The sequence below is a fragment of the Bacillus rossius genome, chromosome 5 (genome assembly GCF_032445375.1).
Source record: "Bacillus rossius redtenbacheri isolate Brsri chromosome 5, Brsri_v3, whole genome shotgun sequence".
Taxonomy (NCBI): domain Eukaryota; kingdom Metazoa; phylum Arthropoda; class Insecta; order Phasmatodea; family Bacillidae; genus Bacillus; species Bacillus rossius.
Genome location: NC_086333.1, coordinates 24354789 through 24380235, shown reverse-complemented (window position 1 = coordinate 24380235; position 25447 = coordinate 24354789).

Sequence of the window (25447 nt, the reverse complement as noted above, 5' to 3'; positions counted from 1 at the left end):
GTACTTTTCTTGACGATATCAAGCATAATATCATAATATTATAAATCAGCTTACTGATGACTTATAAACGCACGGGCCTTTAAAATACAACTTGTGCCTGGACTGCTAGTATTGTTAAGAGTATTTGTTCGAGGACCAAGTATAGAAGTGTGCATTCCGGACAGTGAATACTTCCATTTACAATTTTGACGATGTGAGGTAGTCTGATACACAGTATTGAGAACTCTGTCGCGAAAAAAAGGACTTTGAAGGAAAAGGATCGGGCTGGTCTCTAACAGTTGGTTTTGGAGATTTGAATTAGTCAGTTCCAGCCAATGCAGAACTAAATGTTTTTTGGATTGCTAACTTTAGCAAATGTTCCTGCAAAAGTGTAGGATTTATGTAATAAATTATATTTGTAAAAAGTGATGTTTTATTTATTGAACCTGTCACTTTTATAGAATTTTAAAATAAATTCGTACATTTTTTAATTTAGCAGGTATCGATTGATGGACAGGAATCCATCGATTCTATCTCTTTAATAATAAGTAATTGTTTTGACGAATTTTAGAATTTTTCCCGAATTTCTAAGTCAATAATAAAATATTTCCAAGTTAGTGGTCATATCTGCATTCTAGAGGTAGGGTGTAGTGGAATTTAAACCAATTTTAGGATTTTGAACATGATTAATTGAAATAGAGTAATTTTAACCTGTAATATTTTTTTTTGCATCGATCAAGTATCGAATCAAGGAAAGGAATCGATCTAATCAATCAGTATATTAATAAGTGAATTTTTGGATGAATTCATGTATTCCCCAATCCACGCCTCTCTTTCACTTTCACTTTTTTCCCTATCTCTGACTCTATCGCATCTAGTTCGTTGGTAATCACCTACCAGAAGCCTGTGAAGCAGACTCCCAGATGAGTATCGGGTGGCATACCAGACCGTACATGAGATAATTCAGGAACTTCCTGAAGGCAAACATGTTACAGCAAGCCGTCTCTATAAAACACTCAAAAGGAAGAAACCTTTAATACCACCAAAGTGTGTTGTGCCGCAAATTTTAAATATTTACCACAGATTTATTTTCCTCTAAATTCCTTAATATAAAATATGTTAGCCCATTGTTCAACCTGATCAAATCTTTCATACAAGAGTCCCACTACGCTTTCCTAGCGCTGCAACCGATAGCCCGGTGTGATTTCACCAGCTAAGTACTAAGCCATCTTTTTTCTTCCCGCCTCGGGCCACGAACTCGACCAATAACATTTTCCAACTTCGTGACTGATAGTACTTTTCTCAGTGTCCTCCCAGGGCAACCCACTTTCCAGAGCTCAGCTTAGGTTAGCAGCTTCAGTCATGCTTAATTATAATGTTCCCGGGCTGCCGAGCACATATCGGCGCCCGGCCTAAGACATTTCTCACGAGCCAGCATATTCTCCCCTCCATATTTTCTACAAATCCCAGCCAGGGCACTGACAGGGTGTTTAACCTTCGCTCCCGGCGAGTCTAAATCAAGGTCTTCTCTCTGGCCAGCGAAAGTTTTGCCTTTACCATCTCGCCGCGAAAATGAAAACCACTTAACTTTAGTTCCGCGAAATCCAGCGGCCGCCACCACATCTCTCTCTATTTCCCTTTCAGCCTGCCAGAGGGCAATCCAGTTGGCTTATGCTAGTCCTTCTTGCGGTACTTTTGTGAACTAACCTCGAGTCTGTTTCACCTGCACCCAGACGGAGCGCGCTGCCTTTCGGAATGCGAGTGACCTCCAATGCCCCTTAAGTTAGGCTACCAGCCATCTTAGTTATTTTCTTATGGTCAGCGCAACCTCCAGCCAATAAGAGGCCAGTTCCTCCACATACTATAATATATTCTGTTATAATATATTCTGTTTCTAAAATAAAGTGAGAAAATAAACGGTAGCTTTATTGGCTATCACCAAGTCGCTCAGAGTTCGAATCTTGGTTGCGATCACTTTTTGTGTTTATTTTATGTTCTTTTTTAAAATATTTTATAGTAAGTATTTTAAGTATATAAATATTGATCATAAAATTATAATATAGTAATTACTATCATTAAAAAATGTAAAATATATTTTAAATATTGCTTGCCATTTTAATTGTAGTAATACAAAATATTTGATAATTATATTAATAATATTTATATATAACTAGTTATTATGAATAAATGTGTCATTAAAATACAATTTAAACGTTTACAACATTCATTAAAACTAGACCTAAACTTTTCTATTGAATTCTTTGAAACTGGTTTTGACCTGTCAAAAGTTGTATGGGTACTAGAAAGCAACTGTTATTTTATAAAATACAAAAAACCTTCCTTACTATAAACGGTCTAATAAGACAAAAGTTTTCCTTTATTATTATATTGTATCAAATGTTTCGAAGGTTAAAACTTGTCAATTATCGTTTGAATTTCGCAGATACTCTGTTTCAATAGTTTACAGTAAAATTTCTGTGAGTGTTGGCTGACAAAATGTTTGTAAGCGATGAATAGCTTATTGATGCTAATGAAGTGTGTCAAGAATTATTTTCTGAGCAAGTGTAAGCTGATATCTCATCTGACGAGTATGAGATCGAAGAAAAAAAAGAGAAGTAGAACATATTCCTTTGGATTATAAAATCAAAGTCGTTAGTTTTGTGAAAAAAAAAAAAAAAAGCATACTCATTGAATTTTAAAACATTGCAAAAAGTTGATGTAGTCGATTAAATAAAGAGTATTTATTGAAATGGGAATAAGAGATAAAGAAACGTTAAAATAAATTTTATATAAATACAAATTTAGATTCTTGGACGTATGATCGTTTTGTTGAAGCCAGAAAGATTTATCAAGTAACTACAAGAAACTTTCAGCAGACTTGGCTCTATCTGCTGCTGAACAGATTTGATATTTTGAATTTAAAGCTTCTAAACGATAGGTGAAGAAATTCAAAAGCACTAATAACATACGTCAACGAAAATAACAAAATTTGTTTCGCAAAAGGAAACAGCAAGTTTGAATAAATTTATAAATTCTGCAGCAATATTTCGGAAGCAGGTATTACAAATAATACCTAAATTTAACCACAACTTCGTCATTAATACGAACCAGACAGGTATTTTGATATAACTAAAATGTAATGTATGCTTATATTAATTTTAAGTGTACATTTATCCGTTTCACATAACTCATGCTAGTATCTGTTTAATGATTTCAGTACCAATTTACATTTAATAGGACTGTTACAGAAAAATGTACTTTATTTGTTAAACGACATGAAATGAATAAAGTGACACATTCATATACGGCACAATATGCACTCTCCTTATCTGGACAACTATTGCCTCGGATATTTGTATGCATTTGATCTAAGAGTGCAGAAAACTGTGGAAGTATACGCACGAAAACATAAAAAAAAGTTATATTAAAATAATAAAAAAACTGGAAAGCTTATGACAAAATAATATATTGACTTCCTTCAAAACTTTTTAAACCCTTACGTTGGGAAGGAACAGTTTTTCGTACTTATCAACACTTTGGGGGAGGAAACAAAACCTCAATTATTTGATAAAATCTTCCAGGATTACAACGAATTATCTACTTGTACGATTAAAATAATTCCTCCAAATTGTACTCCTCTCATTTAAACTTGTAACAACTATTTTTATAGATTAATAAAAATTATAATTGAAACATTTCAATTAACAATTTAAAAAAAAAATAAAAAAATTCTTATTTAATCGACCCGAACCGAGTAATACATTTTCGAGAAGATTGTATTAAAATAAATCATCAACTGTCATCGCCGATTTTGATGAAATGATTAGATATGCTTGGTAAACTGCTAAACTTACTGAATATACAGAAATAATCATAAATGTGAATGAAGTTTGTTTTCCAACTGATCTTTTTAAAGAACATTGAACTTGTAAGTGTTCATCTTTTATTTGTTGTGCTATATGCCAAAACTATTTATATTGTATTATTATTACAATATTGTTTTACATCTTTCAATGATAATTAATATTTACGTTTTGTATTTTATATAAAATAAATGTTTACTCTCTATAATAACCCTATTATTAATATACTTACTAATTTTTTTGTATTAATATAATTAAAAAGGGATGTAGTGTTATAAATTATAATAAATATGTTTTTAATAATTGTATTTATTATATTATCATTTTAATATTTTTTATATTGTAAACACTTATTTGAAAATATTTTAAGACAAAAATAAACATAAAATAAACACAAAAATTGTTCACGACCGAGATTTGAGCTCCGAACAACTCGGCGGTAGCCAAGAACTTCACCAACTAGCTCATAGGCTGCCGATGAATTGATACTCATTAGTACATGAACTCAGCTCAAATATTTTAAGGCTTTTTTCTCAAAATTAATTTGCCATTGAGCTTTCTTGTTTTCAGGGTTGAACACCCTATGCCTATGTGCCAAGTATCATCCCGAAGTGAATTTCCCAGTTCATGCCCTTCCTTTGTAAGTTGTAATAAAGATTTTAAAGATTAACTTGTCATCCCAAAAAACTGAAGAGGCATAAAAATATTTTATTTGGAAATGAACTGGATGACTCCTAAAAACATATCTAAATAAGTAAGATGACCGTGATTTTCATAATATTCATCAGTAGTAGTTAATACTGTAAAACACTGCGGTAAAAATATATAATTTGTTGAAATATTTCATATGGTATGGTTATACAGCCATTGTTTAGTTAGGCAGGGGTGCCCACAAGGGGGGGGTAACGACGCAGACTGCGTCATTAAAATTTCAGGGGGGGGGATGCTTAAAATACAAGAAAAATGTATATATTATTTACATAATAATAGCTTCTAATGTGAAAATACGTTTCTGGTGCTTTGATAATTGAAAGGGATCTTGTAAATCAAATTGGCAACCCCGCACTTTCCTCAACAAAAGCAGTTTGGCATCTGTCGGTTCAGGATGGAAATATTACCTGATATGACCAAAATTATTATTAGAAAATCAGTTTTGATTAATGCAAAATGTGATAAAATATAATACTAAAAAAGTATAATATTGTAAAATAATTAAGTAAATCATTGAGAAAATGGGATAAAAAATTTGGGGGGGGGGGGGGGGGGCGCATCATTAGGTTAGGGGAGGGGGGTGAGTCATAGTGTTTGAGTGGGGTGGGCACCTCTGAGTTAGGCATGGCATTTGGTTTTTGTTCGCGTAAAGTTGAAAGAAATGGTCTCTGACGTACGTACCTCTGAAATTTGAATCATCATGAAATAATGTAACTTCCCTTCAATGCTTTCAGATTGGCTGGAGCTTTTGGATAAATCTGGAGAATAAGAGCCTCTGATTGGCCAATAGATCCAGCTAATAAGGTAGCATGCCTTACACATGAAAGTATAAGAACTGGAGTGAACCTATTACACATCAGTAGGCCACTGCTGCAATGATGAAAGTCCTTTACAAAAATAATCACACATTTTGTGACCAATTTTTTTATAACACTGGGTTTTGTTGTATATATATATATATATATATATATATGCATACACACACATAAACAAAAAATATATATAAGTACCCGGCGTTTCCCAGGTTTACTTAGTGTGAAAATGATAATTTTGCTTAAGGGTACACAATTATTTTATAAATTAATAAAAGTGAATAAATGCTATGGGATGTGATTGGAGTAATTTATTTTGACATTAGATATAGACCGTAATTATTTTTTTTTTTTTTGAACGTCAAGTGTGCAGAATTTCATCAAGAAGTATAAAAATAATCTTCGGTGGAGGGGGAGATTACAAACCTGGGGATTATTTTTGGAAATGTAATGTTGTTTTGAAGTTCAAGGTTGCAAAATTACATGATGCACGAATAAAACTGTGGATTTGTATAAAATCAAACATAAACTTTTTCTTATTTTTATACATACACATACAACGAAACTAACATTAGAATTATTTTTAAATTAAATTTTATATAAAGTAAATTATAATGTCTGTATGATTACCAAATAGTAGGAAACGACACCAATGGCTAAATTGTGTATTAAAATTATTATATTATCAATTAGTTAAACGAATGTCAATGAATTATAAATATATATTGTTTATTATGCAATAATCTGTTATATTAAACATTTAAGTTTTACCAACTTGCCAAATAAGATCCATTGAAACTCACCAAATTTGAGCAATATCACGAATAGAAACAACGCACTTTAAAACTAAATACCCTTAAAATATAATTGTTTTTAATTTATATATAAAGTTTGTCTTAAATGATCGTAATATATGAAACTGCACTGTTGTATTTCATAGTGCTCACCCACCTCAGTGCTAAGCACACTCGAGGTAACTTAACATTAATTTCGAGTTGTGGCTATTGGCACCACTGAGCTACATGTACACATCGCGTCCTCGTCTTGCCTATCATTCTTTCTCAGAACGAACGCCTTGCTGCAGTAAATACAGCGATGTCCTTTTGATACAGCTAAAGGCAACGAATCAGGATCCACGATAGCTTCTGCGATAAATACCAGATACAATTTTTGAGTTTTAAATTTCAATATTTATCCAAACATAATATTTAATATTAAATCAGCAAGAGTTTATTTTAAATTTTAAAATACTCATGGCCAAGAAGTTCCGCTTTTTAACAACAGATGTTGCCACATGTTGCGTGGAAGTAAATATTATTTATTTTTCATGTTTGATGTAGGATACTCCGTCAAGATCGCAAGAGAAGGAGGGCTTCGCAAATACATAAAGGAGAAGGATGTTCGCCTTGCATGTTAGTGTTTCTCAGCTGTATCAAGACACGTTGTAATCGACTGAGTAATGAATCTCAATATTTTGTTGACTTTTCCATGTTATCCTTATTATTCATGCTGAGACTTCTGCTAATGTTCTCCGAGAATTTATGGTATTCCTTGAGAAAACAATCCCTGCGTGGAAAATGTTTTTCGAGAAAATATATTCAATTTTATTGAAAGTTATGTTTGCTTAATGAATTTCTGTTGCTAAATCAACACTTACAATATTTTACCGGGTGGAATTCAAACAAAAGCGATTCATTACTGAGTAGGTTACAATGTGTCTTGAGAAACTGAGAAACACTATGGCTAAGAACCTTTACCTTGATGTCTAGCGAAGCCCACTTCTCTTGCGATAGTGACTGAGGAAGTCACATTCGTTATTAAAAATAAATAATATTTACCTCCACACAACATGTGGTGAAATCTGTTGTTTTAAAGCATAACTATATACTTGACCACGAGTAATTTAAAATTTTAAATAAACTCTTGCTGTTGTAATATTAAAAATTCTTTTTAAAAAATGTTAAATTTTAAAACTCTCAAATTGTATCTGGTATCAATCACAGAAGCTATAATGGATCCTGGTTCGTGGCCTGTAGCTGTATCAAAATTACATTGCTGTTATTACTGCAGGAATGAGTTAGTTGTGAGAAAGAATGATAGGCAAGACGAGAAGAACAACTGTGTTAAAAACCCACAACACAAAATGATAAGTTGTTTTCGGTGTAGCACGTCGTTGACGCGAAGAGAGTGTTAAAATAGACACGGCAGAACTTGAAAAGCTAAGCCCCTTTACAAGATAGAGGACATCTATAAGGCCACTAAACAAAGAAAGAGCATGGTTTATGAATTTTTCCTTGTCTAGAACATGACTATGTACATAGCTCTACTGATCTCAACAAAGAACTTAAATTAAAGGATGCTGATGGTTTAAGGAAGACTGAAGAAAATGGAAGCATCATTACCATGTTAAGTGAGAATACATTCAAGCCCATCTCAAATAGATCGTACGTTGGACAAAGTATGGAAACTTAAAAGAAAACTTGTAGACGATGAAGAAGCTTCGACATCAAAAATTTTGAATTCTTACAGTAATCGAGGTGAAGACCTTGACTTCTACGAAGATGGTGACAGTGAATTTGATGATGGTGATATGAAAAATGAGATTAAATACCTTGAGATGTCAAGTTCGAAGACTATCAAGAAGCCCTAATACTAAATTGATAGAAACGATGTGATAAATTAAATAATTCTGATCAAGCTAAAGATGATCACTGGGGCGTTTGTGATATTGAAAATATTAGTAACAAATATTCCAGGAAGACGATAGCAGAAGAGATTGTTCATACATCGTAGAAAGATCCTAACACGTTGATCGATCGCCTGAATTTTCCGATGGCAACGATTAGGGCAGGAAACTACTTGCACCTCAATGAAGTAGCCTTCATACTCAGAGATCAGAGGAGAGCTGTGTACATACAATAATGACATATTTTATCAATTTTTGTGTAAAATTAAAAAAAAAAAAAACATATGATAATTTGATTTTCAAAAATGTTTTTTTTTTTTATTTTTATTTCTCTGAATACGTATTTGTATCTAGAGTTGGCAAAGGGCTTTGCCACGTTTCCTACGAGAATCATTGTTACAAGTAAGTCTGGAAATTGTTATATTTTCCCGGTGAGCACGACGAAGTCAAGGCACGGTGTTGCGCCAATTCAATTCGTCCTGCGGCGTCAAGTTAATTAATTTTTGTTTAGAAACTGTGTATTTGGTCACCTGCATATAAGTCACTTGGATTTAAAACTTCAATAATATAAAGACAGTTACCCACGCGGTTCTAAAAACAAGACTCCCCTTAAACGCGTCTCACCAACTGAGTTTGGACAGGTTTATGAAACTGTTAAGAAAAGACCCGGGTCTGTTATAGTACAAGGTTTATTTAATGGTTATGTGGGTAGTAAAAAACCAGTTTATGAGCTTATTTCATATATATGTTTTAAATTAGGGAATATTGATTTTATATAATGAATAAAATAATTTTTTGGTGTTAAACGGGAAATTTATAATATCTAGTCATATTAGTGAACATGGATTTTATCGCCATTTTTTGGTATTTTCATTTTGCAAAGCATTTTTAAATAGTGCAAATATGTTAAGTAATTTTAACTATGGTTATGTGCTATTTTTTTGCGAAGTTGTTTTGCTATGCTTAAGCCTCAAATATATGATTCTTTATGGAGAGTCTGAGATTAATACAAATTAATTTAGAGACTATTTTTAAAATTATTTTAACTTGTCTCCTACATTTTCATGCTTTGCGAAATTTTGTTTTGGGAACTTCCGGGCGGTTTAGCATTATTTGTAATTACCAAAAAATAATTCAATTTGTTTGTATACTTCCCTGCGCTGCTTCTACCCAGTCGTTCAAATGTGGCCAAGCCCCATAAAGTCAGGCTTAGGCTACACAGCTGGAGCGCCACCTGAAGCTTCTGATAGGTTGCAACTCTTGCACGCGGGGTCAATGTTCATTTGAAGTTGCCGGTAGACGTGCCTCATCCGGGCAGCCTCCGTCTCTTGTTTTGAGAAGTTTTTGAAATATTGTGGTTTACGAGCTTGAATTTAAGTGCTTTGACTGGTCGTACGTGAATAAATTTAACTTCACGTGTATTGCAAGTTATTTTCCACGCATGGCGAAAATAAAATACAAAATTGACGGATGGGTATCGATCACATGGGTTACTAGCACTTAGTTTGTGCTAACTCCCTCTCTGACCTGCTATTTAATGTGATATTGATAATTTTAGATATAGTATTTCTGATATTAGACTTTATATACAATTAATAAAAACAATTAACCCTGTACTGCTTGCTATCTAAACGCGTAAAGGAATCAATAGAATTAATAATTATTTTAACAAGCGATTTTTGAATTTTTTCTGATTTTATATGTCAATTAATACCACTTACGGCTTACTGGAGGCTGGTAGATGAGCAATTTAAGCCACTTTTAGTATTTCCAACATGATTTATTAAATAATTTGTTTTTACTTAAAATAAACATTTTTGCATCAGTCAAGGAACGAAGCAAGCACTGTAATCGATTGAATCATTCAGTATTTCAATGAGTGGATTTTTAATAGTTTGTAAAATATTTTTCGAATTTAAAGCTTAAAAATTACAGATTTAAAGATTACAGAATTAAAGATGGCAGCTAAGACGATCAACAAGATGGTGTAGGTGCTGGCAATAAATTATTCCTACACTCTAGTTGGTAAATATGAAACTAATATGGTGGCAGCATCCTCTAGCAGACGAAAAAATATGTCGGATCCAATATAGTGGCCTCCAACAGACGAAAACAAGATGGCCGTCTTGAAGTCAAACTGGCTAACGTAATATCAGCCTTGGCATAACTGTTGGGTGGTCAGTATGCCGGTGGCTTCCGTGGAGGAAGGATCTGTCACCATTTTTAATCGACTGGCCTAGCCTGGTATAATGTTTTTTTTTTTAATAAAATGTAAAGAAATAAATTTTTATGTATTATAAACTTTTTGCCTATTATCTAGATTAAATATCGGTGTCTTAGTGTGTAGGGAAAATTTTAAAATTAAGAAATGCCTTTTTATTACAATTATATTTTTATAACTTTTAAATTTTTTTCCATTAGTATCGGATGATAATTTTCGATTTTAAAGATTAAAGACGTAACGAAAAGTGCAAAACGATGCCATAATTTTCCAAATGGTGGAAAGTTCTAGAATCCTAGATGTGATGTGATGTTTGCCAATCAAGGAACACAAAGAGTTTTAAAACAAGAATATTTAAAACTTAAATTTCACCGAAATCGCCTAAATTCAGGTAAAGTTTTTAGTGTAAGTTCAGATGTTGAATAAAGCGATCCACAGGTAAGCCCTACTATAAATTGTTTTAGGTTTTTTTCTTTCCAAAATATACTTTTTTTTTAAACAGCTAACCATCAGTGTCATTATAGTTTTCATGTTCAGTCCTTGCTTTGCAACTGTTTTATTCTCCGTACAACTAATATAAAATAATAATACACACAAAGTTAAGTGATGATGTGGGAAATGTGACGTAACTGATATCGCATGTGAACACAATACCACACTACGCTATCCGCTGTCTAGTTCTAAGACCAACTTACCAGTATAATCGTGTCCAGGGACATAAGCCTTGGGTTTCCCAGCCAGTTCCAGGCTAAACCTCCCATCCGGCGGCTGTCTTGGAGACGTCATGTCCTGGGACCCGTGGCTGCACAGACTGGTTGCAGCGCCCAGCAGGGATGCCACTAGTAGTACCAGTTGCATCTCGGTCCTTTGGTCCTCCTGCAATACACAGTGCAGACTTATCACTTCCTCGACCAACCGTCTTTTCCGCAGTTGTCTCGTCGTCGTCTTGTCCTAAAACTGGCCGCCATCTTAAAATTAGGTAAACACTGAACTTAAAAATTGTTTGTGTTCTCTAAACCAAACTTGTTTCCTCGAAAATACACAATAATTATTTATTTTTGGAGGGGTGAGGAGGGAGGAGGTTTTAAATCTAATACATATATGAATAAATGAATAAAGGTAAGCAAATGAAAATTAATTTTTGAAGTGAAAACTCCTATGGGAAGGTTTGGATAAGGAGTAAATTCATGTAAGTCGTAATCGACATGGTCAAGTGACGTGTTTACGATAACAATATAACCGTTTCTATTAGTATAAATTATAGCGCTTTTAAATCTCAAATATACGATGACTGTGCAGTAAAAAGTAAGTACCTATAAAATATATTTGTATTTTCATATAGATACATAGTTTGAATAACGAAGAAAACGGAGTCTTTGTACCAATATAAGCTTAAAATTAAGATCATTATTTATTTTTTCAATACTTATAATTATTACTATGCAATGCATAATTTATAATAATTTAGGAGTCATTTTAATAACGTGATAAAACAAATTTGTTGTGTGCTAAAAATTTTTCGTAAAAATTGTGAAAAATTTTCACTTTTGTCGGCAGTCCTCTTGACTGCTTTGAATTTTTTTAAATATTTTAAGATTTTGCTTTTTGATAATTGCTTACATGAATAAACATTTATGGGTTTGAGTGATCATTTGCAATGATGCGTGTCATATTGCATAGGGTGGAAATGTGCTGATTTGCGTTGGTGTGTGTGCGTCTGCGTATTTTTCATTCATTGGCGTTATATAAATTGTGCGGGAATGGGTAAAATTATGTTGCATTTAGTGATTGTTTTTATTTACGTAAGTAATATGATTTGGAGACTTTGAGGACAATGTATTTCTTATGGGACTACGATTTGGTGGCTTACTCAGATGTGGCTTACCAATCAAAAAGATACGGCCATGTCCACCACTCGTTGACTAACATCGGGACCTCGTCGACCATCCTCGATAACATTAATCTTTTTCATCCTTAATACTGCCCGATTTTTTTTTTATTTAAATATATTGAAATATTTTTTGTATATGGGTAGATTCTAACCCATTGTGCTTGAGACTGTTTAGACTGCTCGGATATAAAATCAAGATAGCAGTATGTTGATTTATATGTTTATACTAGGCGAAGTATTCTTAAATAAAGGATAAATACTCGTTCGGATTTTTTTATTCAGGTCCAAATTATAATTTCAGAGTATATAAAACACCTGATAATTTTATTCCTTATAGTTTATAACTTTTATTTTACAAACTTGACTATCACTACCCAGAAGCCTCAAAATAAAACATATTTAATTATTCATACCAAAGTTCATACCAATATATCATTACAGTCCAGCTTTTTTATTCTTTTTTCATTTAGCTACATGTAACTTGTAGGATACAATTTTTATGCTATCTTCATTTATAAAAGAATGAGTAGGTTTAATTAAATGAAACATAAATTCTTTTAAATAATAAAATGTATTTTTAATAAACCTTTTATTCTTGTATAATGTCTGAGCTGTATAGTACATTAATAATTTTTGTACAATACTAATCCGAAAATCTTCAAATATACAAAATATACAGCTAACATACACAATCCAATTTTTAAAATTTTATATTTTAATATATGATAAAATAATTATTTGTATAGGATAAATAAACTACAGGAAATAATTTATCAGGTGGTTTATAAACTCCGGCTTCATAATATGAACTTGAAAAATTTAAAAACAAAGTACCGAACGAATATTTAATGTTTATGCAAGTATATTACTACTAGTATATAAAACAAAATATTGCTACCTTAATAAGATAGCCGAGTGGTCTAAGGTACCATGCTAGTATAGTATAGTTCTCGGGTTAGAGTTCGCTTACAGAAGAATATTTGTAATTTATTTAAATAATTTAAAGGAACCTTCATAAAAATGTATATTAAACACTTTTTACAATAATAGTAACCAATGCCGTAAAAAATTTCTAAAATTTGGCGTACGGCAACGGTAGCACAGGACTGTGGATAAAAAAAAGACAAATGTTACCGAAGATGGTTGACGACGTTCCAATCATTGTAAACCAGCGGCGGACACGTCCGAACATAACCGAATCATTTTGACTGGTAAGCCACAACTTAGTAAGTAAGCAACCAAATCGTAATCCCATAAGAAAAACATTGTTTCGGAAGTCTCACAATCACACTAATTAAGTATCAGACAACTTTTGTTAGTTATATTTTGATCACTAAATGCGCCATGATAATAACAAAACAACTTTGACAGGTGGAATAGTCTTTCTGAAACCTATGACAAAGCAAATAACTAGCATTTGGTTTTCTAACAAGTTTTGGCTCTACCTATTCATGTGAACAAAGACATTTTTCAATAAATTAAATAAAAAATAATTTAAGCAGTATATTAACCGACAACTTAAATCATGCCTAACATTAAAGTAAGTAAACACTTGCGAAATGTTTTATTTAGAAAAATTCTTTACTTAAATTAACCTAGGTTTTCTTGTATCAGTTGAGCTCTACTAATGACTAACATATTTTTTACGACATTTTTTTCCTTAAGTGATATTTATTTTGAATTTGTGAATAAAATATTTCTGTATTTAACGTGTTTAAATTCCATGTAGATACAGATAGAATGCATGTTGTGGCTCTCTAAAAAAATTGGAGAATATGCTATTTAATATTTTGCTCATCTCACTCGAAAATATGCCGACCCCTTGGCTAAGTTATTATTATATTGTAAAACATTATTATAGTTAGGTTTAAAAAAGGGGAAAAGGTTTTAAATTTTTCCCGTAAACGAATACTTGAGAACACGCGAATCTGCTCTTTACCGAGTTTATATGTTAACACATCACTGGAGCTTACTGAGAATCTCCCTCACATTTAATTTTAAATAATGATAAGAATGATAAATTTTTATTTCCTTTTTACACATATTTTTTTACACAATCACACTAATATTTATAGAGAAAATCAACACTATAAATAGTTTTTCTTAATAAAACTGCTAACTTTATGGGAGAAGCGCCTGTATATCTAGTCCATTAAAGAACTTTCAGTTGCAGCCAGTGTCGGAAATAATTTGGTCAAATAATTATTTTAAAAAATTCAAAAAAAATATAAAATCAAGTTAACTGTAACAGTAACAAAAAGAAAGCTGATACTTAAAACAAGTGAAATGTAAATTTAATATCAAAAAGAAATGATACGTTTTTTTAACACCTGTTTAACGATGGATTTTTATTAGAAAAAAATATACAATTAATAAACTTCTCAAACCTTTCAAAAATATCATCCCTTCTCTTATCAGAAATCAATTTATAAAAAAGGATAACTAATCTTAATTTTAAATCTAAAATATGCAGGATCTTTGAAAACATAATCTCAGTTTTAGATTGCAGGGTAAATATAAACACATTAAAATCAAAATCAAAAATTTAATGTCAATGTGTAAAACCCTATAAATTTTAACTGAAATTACTGATTATTTATGTTCTACAATTGAACATGTATCATCTATTCAAAATGGTTAATAAAATAAAATAACTTAACTTTTTAAAATGTAAAATTTCGTTAATTTTTTGAAATTCTCAAGGAAAAATATTTAGCATAAGGCAAATAACATTATTTGACAATAAAAAATTTTTAGAATATTTTTCTATATTTCTATTTGTTTCAGTATCTTTCGAAAATTACTTGACGGATTTGACTTTTTATTACTAAGGTCTTTTGCTATCTCAAACAATATGCTATACAAAACTAAACCAATATATCCCTAAAGGGTTGAATATAAAGGTGCTTATGATTTAAGATTATTAATCAGGGGCGAATATTCTACGTAAGCATTGTAAGCAGTGCTTACAGTTTGAAAATGTCCTGCATATTTGGTAATGCATTCTGAAGTGGCATCTATCAGTGATATACACTTGAATAGCTAACACACAGTCTGTTATCATACCGTCTCATTGACGCCTCGTTGTTTGTAATTGTTAGACCGTGGACACCCCTCCCTAACCGCACGTCATCCCTACAGGCTGGCTGAAGCCGGCCGAGCTGCCTACTCGCCCTCTCCCCTCTGCGGCAGCGCGAAAAATGGCTACTTTCCCCGTCGTGGACACCCCTCTGTAAGCACTTCTCCTCTTGAATACAGGCAGCTGAGAGCTCTTATTGGCCAAACCGTCACCCCCTCCCTCGAATGTAAGTGCCAGAGGGAGGGCGGAGGTCCGCTCAGCTGGGCATCCCGTTACCATCTACCTGTAAGTTGACAACCCAGCCGTGCACGCTGTAAGCAGATTGTTTCCTGCTTGCAGCCACTATCAGCCGACTGCAAATTCAGACACCACTTCGCTTATCGAAGCGGGGAAAGGGGAAACTCTCCTACACGACGGACGATCTTAGCGCATGATTGGCCTGACAACAGCTTTCTTGTTTTAATCATGTAACGTACAGCGATTATCAATAATTGAAACGTGTTTAAAGCGCGAGATATTATAAATGCATTAGGAACAGGGTTTAGAAAAATATTTATTTTATGTGGTGTTAAAAATGCATTGAAAGGGTAGAACAATTTCAGCAATATCATGAGAAACTACGTGACAGTTTCGATGATTTCTGGTGCAAAATTGAGGATCAATTTGGTAGCTTGACAGAAGATAGTCAGCCCAAAAAAAGACAACGGATAGATAACATTTCGGATGACAAAAAAACTTGTTACAGACAATTATATTTTGAAATCATTGACATAATTAAAGAAAAAATAAGTAAAGATATGGTGATATTAGCAGTCTCTTCTTCATTGGTTTGCTCAATTTCATTAAGTTTTCTGTTTATTCACGATCATTTCCCGAAAAACTATTCCAGTTCTTAAAATTTTCTTATGGCCAATGCTTCGATTTTTCCAGACTGAGAAGCGAACTTTCCGTGGTTATTCTTCAAAATAATTTCACAAGAACAGCGTGGCCGAGTTACATAAATATTTGTACTTGAATGATTTGTACGAAACTCTTCCCGAAGCATGGAAACTTATTTGTTTGGTGTTGACGATTCCGACCACTAGTTCATCTGTAGAACGATCCTTCTCTGTCCTGAAGAGAATAAAAACATATCTTCGTAACTCTCAAGGACAATCGCGTTTCTCAGCATTTCTTTGTTATCAATTAAAAAGGTAATGCAAGAACTAACAAAAATTAATTCGTTTTACGACGATGTGATCAACATGTTTCCGAAGCAGGGCCGTCGAATTCAGCTTATGTATAAGTAGTGACTGAACACTTGGGTAACATTTGGTATTTTTAGGACTAAAAACATTAGTGCACAGCTTTCCTTTCATGAGACATAGATTTAAGTTCATGAGTATCGTCCATCTTGGCGGAGCGAGTCACCACCAGGCTCATCAAATCTGAGGGTGAGTTTACATCTACTAAGGCAGGGATTTACATCCACTCGTGATAAATTAGTAAATAAACATTATAAACTTTTTACTAAAACAAAATTCTCTATTCCTTATACACATTAGATTTCTGAACTGTCTACTAGAATTAAGTTCGTAATGTTTTAGTTATTTAAGTTGAATTGGTTTAATGCATTGCTTACACATGCAATCAACCCACGCCTCGCCACTGTTATTAATTATTTATCCGAAGATAACTAAACATAAGAAAAAATATTAATAAACATACCAAAACAAACCACCAGAATCCTATCATTTTGCGAAATTCAACTCCAAAGCTATAAAAAAGTGGTAATTATATCTTTAAAATTTATAATTATATCTCCGAAGATGATCAAGTTTTAATACAAATAATAAACATAACAAAATAAACCGCAATTTAGACATTTAATAACATTTTAGTACTAAGGGTGAATTGGTAGAAATATGGCTTTTAGATAAATATACATAACTTTGAATAAAATTAAGCAAAAAAAAAAAAAACATGGTACCAAAAAACAAACATGCTGTTACAATTCAGAAACAGGCTCGTAAAAATAGCCCAATAATCATCTATGGTTTTATTTATTAACTTATATTTTCACTATTATGTTATAATAATATAATTGTCTATCCACAAATATAAAGCACTTTCATAAAGTCCACAATTTACTCTCCCCACTGGAGCTCGGCCTGACATTGGCTCTCACGACTGTGTGACACTGGCCGCTCGCCTCTTCTCAACACACTGCCTCGCACTACTCACTCTTTCGCCGCACACACAACACCGTCCCGGATGCTTCAGGTCCCGATGCACCAGTCTCCAGACAAGAAGCCCTTATCTCGTCGTCCACCTTCGCTCACCAAGAGGTCACTGCCTTCTTCACTTCACTGCCTCGGAGACCAGCGTCGCCATTTTCATAACTCTCATTCCCCTTCTGGACTTATCTTCTCTGAAGTTAAATTTGTAACATTACAAGTACCTATTTATTAATTTAAAAATAAAATAAACCGACTCAACTAAGTGGGGGGATTGTCACATTTTACTGAAGCGTGAAGTACTGATTCCAGTAGCTGTAGAAAAATTTACCATAATTTTAATGACCATAGAAGAAAAGCTCTTTTGTTTGCTGTTCTTTTTCATTTCCGTTCCGCGGCTGGAGCGCGCATCGGGAGTTGGAGCCGTGGAGTGTTGGGACGTGCGGCTGGTGCGAGACAGAGAGAAATGCGGTCGCAGTTCGCGGCAGTCAGGCCGTGGTAGTGCGAGCCATCAATCACCCTGTCCCCGCCAGCCGGCCGCAAGAGGGCGAGTGAGCTGGGAGCAGAGACGCTCGTAGTGGCACCACTCAACTTCCCACGACTATTTATTGTCTCGTTACAACCCTCAGCCAGGTGATTCTCGTTGTCCGTAAGTGAGATATAGGGTCACTCACTGTCTTCCCTTGCAGGTAATTTAAATTTACAGGTTAGCATACAATTATACCTTAAATAGCGTAAATATCTCATTTTTATATGGAATTATTAAACACGAAAAACGTAGTTTATATTCGTGAGTTCTAGAGCACTTGATAAATAACCCTATATGATACGTTTTAAAAATCAAATTTATTGATTTTCACTAAAATTTTCACTTATTTATACACCAAAATAATAAACACGTAAACACAATAATTAACACAATTTTTGTTAAAAAATAATAAATGTAAAAAAATTATATTCTCAATAAATTTGTCAATGTCAGCGAATTAATAAAAAAAAGTGAGCTAGTGATTTTAAAACAATACAAAAATCTATAAACTTGAATATTTTACAAAAAAACTAAAACACCAGCAAAAATGTTCAAAAATTAATAATAAAGAAAAAATATGGGAATCATATGTATTATTGATTCCATAATTGATTCAATATAGAGGCTTTAATGTAATAATTAAAAATGCCGGATGAGGTCAAAGGTCTAGGTCAAATATCAAAGTCAAAAACAAGCACAAGGGTAGATGTACTCAAAGTCATTTGTCATTCAAGATGGCGGCCGTGACGTCAAATGACGGTCGTTACTGCGGCCACTCGTCCTGAAACCTGGCCAGTAAACACTTTACTATACTACATAAGTTATTGTAATACATTTTTGTTTTTAGAATATCGGTTGAAACGAGCGAAAACGGTTTGAAAATAAGTTAAGAACATTTTTTTATTGTGGGTTTAGATAGAGCCTTTCTTATTTGAAAGACATGCCATGTACAATTCAGAATACATCGCCTTCTAAAAGTGCATTTACATCTAACCCCTCCCTCCTCTTAAAGTAAAAATAACTGGTTAAAAGAGAGTGAAGCGTGCCCAAACTCAGTTTGAGAAAAGCAAAGATTTAGAAATGAGAACTGAAAGCTACATAAAAAAAAGAGGTTCTAATGAAGAGGTTGAAAATAATTCAGACTATTAAGGAGAAAAGTATAGATCCTACCTCACCAAGAAAAGTGGTGATAAATGTAATTGATAGTAAGGACGAATTAGTAATTCTAAAACAATTACTTGAAGGTGAAGTGTTGGTTAGACAGTCCTACAATGAGAATTTGAAGAGGGTAAAATAAAAAAAAGCAAAACGATCTATTGCCAAAGTGCTGTTGCAGGAAAATTATTTGCTGAATGTTATGGGCTTCTCACCAAGTACAATTTCCACTCATTCAGAATTCTCGAAGAAAATAAAAAATAAAAAAAAATAAAAAAAAAACATTCTTCCAGCAAACGATCAAAGATACATGAGTGACCGAAAAATAACTCAAGCGATTAAGACTTATATCGAGAAATTCTTTGAGGATGATGAAAACAGCCAATGTTTAGCAGGCAAAAAATAATGTATAACAATGAAGAAAGTTTAAAACCAAAAACAAATTTTGCTTGCTGGCTTGGATGTGTTATATGAAAACTTTTTGAGGGACCACCAATTTAAAATCGCATTCACATCTTTTTGCCGGCATTTCAAAATGAGATACTTGTTAATGCCAAAAATGTGAAAACCTTTTATTAAATACTAATAGCACTCCATCACAACAAAGTACTAGAGAATCCTGCTGGTCAAAGATATATTGAACAGTCCTGCTGCATTACAAATACTTCAACCTGTCTTCATAGAAGATGTGGTCTTTGCAAAGATAAAAAAAGGTTTCTTTCAACAATTTTGTTAAGACCCTATATAAAGATTATAAGACTAAAAGACTCAAAGAAACCACTCGACTATTGAAATCATTATTACAAATACCACTAAAAGATCTAGTTGTGGAAGTGGGAAAAAAGGCCAGGGATTTTTTCAAACACCAAGGAAACATTTAATGCCAGTGAAGTGGCATAAAATAATTAAAAATGATTCTTGCCAAGAGAGATGTGCACATTCACTGCGATTTGGTTGAAAACTAATGCACTAAATATGCTAACGAGGTTCAGGCTATCCATTTTGGAGGCAACCGCTCCCAAACATTTCTTCACACTGTAGTGATTTACTACACAATAAATAAATTCAGTCCTGAGTCGCACACATCGTTTTGTAAAATATCTTAAAATTTGTATCCTTGACCAGCAGCTGTATGGGCCCATCTGTAATCCCTTTTCAGTTATATTAACAAAAACTCCGCCCAGTTTGAATCATTCACTTTCTTACTGACGGCCCTTCAAGCCAATATATAAACAAATCCATGTTTTATTTATTTCAACACAAACTGAGGGAAGAATTTACTGAACTAAAGTTTGTGTCATGGAACTTTCATGAAGCAGGCCATGGAAAAGAAACGCCAAATGGCACTGGAGCTAACGTGAAGAGAACTACTGACGAAGCAGTTTTCCAAGGAAAGGACATCAGTGATGTTGACTATTTGGTTAAGGTTCTCTCTGACAAGATCCGGACTTCAAAATTTCTAGTGGTTGATAGTGATTCCATCGAGAACTGATCCATACCAATAAAATTGTCACCATTCAAAGGGACTATTCAAATCCATCAAGCTGTTTGGACTAAAGGAACAAGTGTTCTACATATGATTAAATTTAAGCTGCTTCTCGTGTTCACGTGACTGCAAAAATTACATGCACGAGTCGTTCAGTGTCGTCTTCGAATTCTTGGAGTATTTCTGAAGAACGCTGTTTACTTGTCTTTAGAGCTGTTATATACATATCGTCCACATGTCGGTCGACATACCTCAGCTCAAGGGCCTTTACTAGTACTCCATAGTCTTTCTGGTCTGTAACTGGTATGGTCTGCAACAGCTCTAGTGGTGATTCTCTCATGGCCAAGACGAGTGCCGTAGCTTTTTATTCCTCGCCCCAATCATTTACATCTGTAGCTGCCGCAACATCTGCTGTACACTGTCCACGAAAATTGACCATCGAAGGTGGATGGTTTGAACTTTGAATTGCTGTTGTGTGTCGCCCCCCCCCCCTCTTCATATCCTCGAATTATCTCTTCTGGATTACAATAGCTGTAGCTTCTTTAATCATTCAATGGCACTCCTTGGTTACAGCTGTTAAATGTTGTTCGGTGGTCTGCTCTAGCTGAGCTAGCTGTTGTGTAGGGCCTGGGAAAGTTTGCATTTATTTATTACAAAATTAGCATTTATGATGTTGAAAATTAGCATCTATTTTCCAGAAATTAGCATATATTTTTGAGAAATTTGCTTAACATATTAAAGTTACATAAAAATACAAGAAGTTAAAAAAAATGCTCACAATGTAGAAACAAATAAAATTGTTGTTTAAAAGAGAACTATGGCCAAATTACATGCATGATATTTGTGTATAAAAAGTCATATATGAACGCATCAGTCCTACAAATATGATGTAAACTGTCTTAGTTGCAGTCTTTGCACTGAAATGACAGTGCTGTAAAAAGTTCAGCATTACTTTCTTTCAGTCATGTCCTCTTGTCATTCACTACATTACTATAGTTAGACAGTAGTCGTTCACTCTATACATTGTTAGTAGGCGTCCACAAGGCTTGAAGGCAGCACTTAGCAAAGAGTTCATGGTTAGCAGAAGCAGCATTTGTTCAACATCCACCTTTCCCCCTCTCTCCCTTTCAATCTTCGCTAGGGCTTTGAGTTCTCCACAACCTCTTGAAACCTCTGTTGACAGTAGTGCTGAAAAACCTGGAAGTTTCTTTATTCCTGATTCTTCGTCATCTTTGTTAAACAATATCATTGTGGGACTCAGGGCATGTGCAATTTATAAAACTTCTGCCTTGCTGAAGTTGCTGCTTTCTTGAAAACATCAAGAATGGATGCTTTCTGCAAGGTACTCACTTCAGCCAAAGCAGTTGTTCCTTGCAGCAACCTACCATCCACAACTTCTGCGAAGGCTGTGTCCAATGTATCTAGCTTTGGCCACAGAAGATGGGAAGTTAGGTATTTGGACCCCTCCAGAAACACCAGATCTACTAGATCCTTCGCATGTTCTTTAACAAACATTGCCTGGGCAATAACACACTTAATTTCCTTGTCTGTTAGATGGGACAAGAAGTCGATGCCACTGTTATTAATGTCTTTCATCTCCAGAGAGCTGAAAAACTCAACAATATCCGATAAATATTCAGACAGATAAAAAACTGCATGGAACCAACTGTTCCATCTGGTAATAACAGGCAATGGAAAAAGTTTTGCAACCTTGCCATCTCCATACTTTTCTGTCGAATATTTCAGATAATTATGTTTTCTCTTTCTTGTGTTGAGAAATGCAGCCTTGACAGCAGTTACAGTTCTGGTCAAAAATTCCATTTCTGACACCAGGCATTACCCAACAAACACAATTTATGAGCCCAGCACTGTATGTGCTTTAGCTGATCTCCTACTACCACTTTCAGAATTTCAAAACAAAGAGTCATGTACCTGGCACTATCACTCACAAAAAATGCACATATTCAAAATTGATTTTGTATTTTGATAGAGCATCTAATACAGCTCGCGAACAAGTTGTATTACATGCATCAAGGTAGGAAACACTGGCAACAACTAATCTATTTTCAGATTCAGGTACATGAAAAATGGTAACAAAGACACAACTACCAACTTTATCAGTTGTTTCGTCGCACATGATATGGATTACTTTACCCTCTAACACTGATGTAGTTGATACTTCAAAATCTTTTGCAAGTGCTGGCACATATATTTCTCGTAGAGACTTTACACAGCTTAATTCACCACCCTTTCCGGTGAATTCGTCGATCCAGTCTTTAAGGCCTTGTTCTCCAACTTTTACAAGGTAATATTAGCTTTGGCAAATGCTTCCACTGTCCTCTTTGAGAAATATTCTTTGTCCACTTTTCGCCGTTTTTCGGCATTGTCGATCTGAACAAGCGATGTTTGACAAGGTTGTGTGACCAGTTGCTTTTGCTTCTTTATGTGTTAACTGGAAGCCACGTGCTTATTTAAAGTGTCCTTTTTTTCCCACGAGATGCTACAGCTGCAGTATTTGCAGAAGATTGTATTGTCATCAGTTGCGTACAATCCTTGAGATTTGTAATTATCCACACGTTCACGTGCGGTAATAGTGGTTCTACCCATTATGACAAATTTTAACACAAACCAAAATCATTAAACGGTATTTGTAAACAAACTTTTGAGCACTAGTAATTTCAGATGAAAACAAACGGACGATTCAAGTTGGCCAACTTCAGTACCCTAAACATGCACCACAAAATGTATGATTTGTCTCTGTAAAATATTTATCAGAAAAAAAATTTGAAGACTTAAGTGAATATCAAAAAATGTAAAAAACCGCGTACTAAAATATTTGTAGTAGTTTTCAGCATTTAAAATATTTTCATTTTATCTTTGCAAGTTCACTACGATCCCGTCAACGACCTAGATATTTTCTAGGTTGTTGGTTTCCGTGATGCGCTTTCCGGGAACTTTTTTTGTTAGGTTGGATACTCTTAATGAAAAGGCAACACACGATGAATGTCGTGCAATGGCGAACGTAGGCGAACGTAGGCGAACGTGACATGATCTAACAAAACAAAATAACTGCGTCGATAAGTAGTGTGAACATTCTTATCTACAAATTCAACGGTAACTTGAGTAAATCGTAAACACTAAATTTACAAAATTACTTATTCTATACTATCATGCGTGATATTTGGTTAAGGAATGTTTTATAAATTAAGGTTAGGAATCGTATTTTATTCCTTCAACAAGCCTTGTCAGAAGCTATTGATTACGGTAAATGTGTTATGGTGGTTATTTTCAAAAACAATACTTTGAGGAATGTGTGTTCAAACCGTTTTGTTGCATTCTATAGTGTATTTTCGCCCGATAATGGCAATTTTACCGCGATTTCGCAAATATAGCATTTATAACAACAATTAGTAAAAAAAATCGCATCTATCGCAAATTGCGAATTTTTCCGGCCCCTACGAGCCATCAGTTCTTCATGTTCGGTTAGCTGTTGCTCTAGTCTATCTTGTTCCTGTTGTACAATATGCTGCTCCAAACACTGTACTTTACCATTGAACAGGATGTTTGTTTCCACAATTTTCTTCTTCGTTTCTTCTTGTGTCGCAACTATTTAATTTCGCATCTATTCTTGGTTCTTTCGATGTGCTTTATCTCGGTCTTCATGGCATTCTTCATCTTTTATTGACATTTCTTAATTTCATTCTTCATTTCTTCCTGAACACTTTTAATTCTATTCTTCATTTATTCTTGGATAGTCTTATTTCATTCTTCATTTCCTTTTGGTTACTCTATATTTTATTAATCATTTTCTTTCTTACCCTTCTTCAGTTACTCTATTTTATTATTTATTTCTGTCAAGAGAGACATTTTTTTTTTTTAGTTTGTCGGTCACCATATTTCATGCCCACATACACTACCAGTCTATCAGTACGGTCTTATGACTACACTATAAAATCATATGAACTTACCTAAACCCCTACTAAAATCTAACAATGACTTTACTACTACACACAAAGATAACTACGGTTTCGAAATTAACTCAATTCTCGAAAAACTAAATTTTGTAAAAAGATTTTGTTCTATTTTAATTAATAAACGGTACACTAAATCTATTAATTAGGGCTATCCCACTTCTGACATCATAATGTTACAAGCCTAATGTGGGGGAAGTGGGTTCATAAGGGATAGCCCAATTACATTTTATTACAGTTTTATTAATTACTAATATTTGTATTACTAATAAATAAATGTACTTAAAAATGTCTGATCACCTGTCACTGACACTTAAAATTTTTTATTCTCAAGTCACTCACTGTCTGTAAGGTTCCATAGTTCGCCCTCATCACAGGAGCTTGGCTCAACAGTGGTTCGCACCTTACTTCGCCACTGTCCACACACACTCCTTGTCGCTTCGCTCTCGAAGGGTCTCTCACTCTCTTCGCCGAATAGCACTTCCCTTCACTCTACGAACTTTCCGAACTCTCCGAACTCTCGGAACTCCCGCGGAGGCCGGCATCGTTTCTTATATATTTGTGGCGCCCTTCTCGAACCAACTAGAGCGGACATAACGATTCACGTCATCCCGGGCCGATCCGACGCCCGAAACAACGTGAATGACGATGTTTATTCACGTCACTGCACGCGGTGGCTACGGTAATCCTGGAACTCCCTGGCCGCTAAAGGTGACAAAGGCCCGAGGGAGGACAATACCGGGTGTTTGCGGAGGGGGAAGGGTGGTAGCGAAGCCCCCTGTAACCCGGCCAGGCACACGTGGCATGTCTTACGTCAGCGCGTGACGCTAGTGGCTGTGCAGGGCCAC